The sequence below is a fragment of the Dioscorea cayenensis genome, chromosome 6, assembly GCF_009730915.1.
Source record: "Dioscorea cayenensis subsp. rotundata cultivar TDr96_F1 chromosome 6, TDr96_F1_v2_PseudoChromosome.rev07_lg8_w22 25.fasta, whole genome shotgun sequence".
NCBI lineage: Eukaryota > Viridiplantae > Streptophyta > Magnoliopsida > Dioscoreales > Dioscoreaceae > Dioscorea > Dioscorea cayenensis.
In genome coordinates, this window is record NC_052476.1 from 7683917 (window position 1) to 7686984 (window position 3068).

General features: G+C 39.0%; 1 pseudogene; it reads right to left on the reverse strand.

Moving 5' to 3' along the window:
- Positions 1-1014: 1014 nt before the first annotated feature.
- Positions 1015-2206, reverse strand: LOC120263337 (annotated as a pseudogene).
- Positions 2207-3068: the final 862 nt, after the last annotated feature.

The following is a 3068-nucleotide window of genomic DNA, read 5'->3' on the forward strand; positions in this document are numbered from 1 at the left end:
GGGTTAATTTGTGGGTTCCTTTTTGTATCTTGAGCATGTCGAGTGTGAAGTTGGTAAGGTTCACTCTTTGAATTCTCCCATCTCTTCCCCTTGGTCCTTCGATCTCCTCAAAAATGGCATCATTTGCATCCGAGGTCTCCTGAGTCCCAATCTCTCACTTCTTTAATTAGCCTATTGTTGAGTTTTTTTTTATCTTTGGGAGTGAAATCCATTTTGTTTTTGTTTTTCATCATTTGTAGATATGGATTTATTACTTTATTGCATTGGATTTGTTTGGTTGATTAATTGGCAAATGGGAAATTTTATTTTATATTTTCCTTTTTTTGTTAATCTTTGGAGCGATGAATTATGTTTATGGCACAAATATGGATGATTATAGTCTTGTTTGTTAATTTTATTAACTTTTCTTTGTATTTAAGTTCGTTAGTGATCTCAGTAAAAAAATAAGTTTTAAGATTTGTTGGAAATTTTATTGATACATTGAAACTAAAAATTGAATTATTTGAGCTAACACTGAAATTAAAACTACTTTGTAGTCAGAATTAGAACAGCAACATTTAAACTACGATTAGCTTCTGGTTCCAAAGCCTAAAACACTATAACCATCAATTTAAACTGAAATCTAATTAGTATTAGATCTAAGTCCGAGAATTTATTTTTATTTGAAAGGGAAGACAATGCTCCATGATATTAAAGAGAAAAAGATAAAAGTTTGATAAATTTTTTTTATATAAACTACAAATTATTTAATTTTCCTTCCTATATATTACTATTAAATAAATTATTTTATTCAAAATGATGATAATAATAAAGTTTTTATTTGTTAGATCTAAACTGCGAACCCAAATCATAAACAATCTGACATATTTGACCCAAAATGAGTTAAGTTTCAATACGTTCATATCTAAATAAATTGATTTTTTTATTGAATCAAATAGATCGATTTATTCATATTTTAAATTTATTTTTATTATTTCACCTTACCCATATATATTAAAAAGAAGTCAAATAAACTTCCACATAAAGATTAATGTTTTATTATATTATTAAGATATTGCGGCCGTGACCAAATTCATGAAATATATAAAAAAAAAAAAATCTAAATCATGCATGATGCTCAACGAAGTCGGTGATGGCTCGAACCAACGCATCAGTCGGCTTCTTTCTAAGCGGGTCCGACTCAACCGCAAACCAGTTCAAATAAAACGCGTGCTCAACCCCCTCGCTCATGTGCACCACTACGTCCTTCCCGCCCCTTTTCATCGCCTCGCAATACTCAAGATTCGTGTCCCTCATCAGATCCCCTTCCGCCACACAGACAAACATGGTCGGTAATCTCAAAGCATGGGTCCAATTCCCATCGGACACGTGTACCGATTGTCCTTCGTAGATCCCACCGGCAAAGCCAAAGCCAGCAACGTGTCCAACATCTCCAAGGCTCCAACGTTAAAAGAATCGGGCCGGTTCTCCAACTCGGACCTGCTCCGGTTCGACCGAACAAATCCGGGATGCAATAAAACCCCGCCCGTAAGCGACCTCATGAACGACGTTCCCGCCAGAACTATCACCGATGAGAAACACGCAAGAAAAGTCACCAACGACGCGGAGACGGTCAACTGGGTCAACAAGGTCAACGAGGTCATCAAGGCTTGGTTCTTTGGCGACAACGGCAGCGTCACGGAGCCAAAGAAAAGAAGAAAAGGCGGCGTCGATGGACGCCGGAAGGCGGTTCTCGGGAGCAAGTGGGAGGTATGGAGAAACTATAACAGCTGGTAATTCACGGCAAATACGAGAATAAAAGTGATGGTAGATGAGCCAAGATGGTTGAGAGACGCAAAAGCCGCAGCTGTGGAAGTGGAGGAGGACGGGGAGATGGCCTGAGAGGTTGTGGGAATGGAAGTCAGGAAGGTAAAGACAGAGAGGTGGGGAGGTGTTTGGGAGGTCATGGACGGTGATGTTGTTAATAGGAGTGATGTAGGGAGGGATAGGGGTTAGTAGAGGGAGGTCTATGGCTGGGCCGGTCCATGTTCGGTCGACGGAGCCGTCATCGTGGATGCGGAGCCAGTTGGTGACCTCCTCCACCACCACCATCTTCTTTGTGGGCTTCTCTGGTGAGTTAGGGATCATGGTTGATAGTTGGATATTGGGTTTGAGGGTTGGTGCATATAACTGAGACTTTGTAGCTTTATAAGTACATTGTTTAGTGGTGGTGGTGGTGGTGGTGGTGGTGGTTGACCGGTGGTTGTTGTTGTTGATAATTATTGTGTATGGATTTGTGTGTTTATATAGGCTTTGAATAAAAAAATAGAAAAAAAAAATCAAATAAAAAATATATAGGAGGGCAAAAAAAAAATAAATAAATAAATAAACAAAAGCGTCACGCCACAAATTATGGCATGAAAATAAAAAAATAATCATGATAATTATAAATTAAGATAAAAAAATTCATTTAAAAAAAAATAAAAAAAGGAGTGGATAAGAAAGGATTTTGAAATAAAAAATTTGAAATTTGAAAAAAAAAAATAAAAAAAGATCTCCCAACATACGGGGTGTTGGCGATATTGTGGAACAAAAAAAAACAATAAAGGAAAGAAGAGGACTGGAAAAAAGATACAGGGGGTTGGAAAACAAAAAGTGAATCAAAAGAAATGGAAGAAGAGGAAGAGAACTGGCGTGGTGATGGCTGTGGCGTCGTCGGAGACCTTGCTCCTCCTCATCTTTATCTCTTTTCTCCGATTCCAGATTCCGATCTTCATTCCAAGCAATTGAGGAGATCAATGACCGATTCGTGTGAAGAGAAACTTGAGAATCCAAACATCATCGGAGTCCGGCAATGGTCCTTCGGCTTCGATTACTTCACTCACGGCAAGCAAGATGACGTTCATAAGCGGCTATGGTTTCAAGGAGAATGGAGGCATGCATGCTATTCGTTCCTCTCCCACTCTCTTTTCTCTCCCTGAACGCTATCACGAGATGAGCCAGAGGAAGTCAAGGACAAGATGTAGAACAACAGTGTGGTGGTGACGATATATGGCTTCTGCCGCCGTCATCACCCTCACAGGACCCAA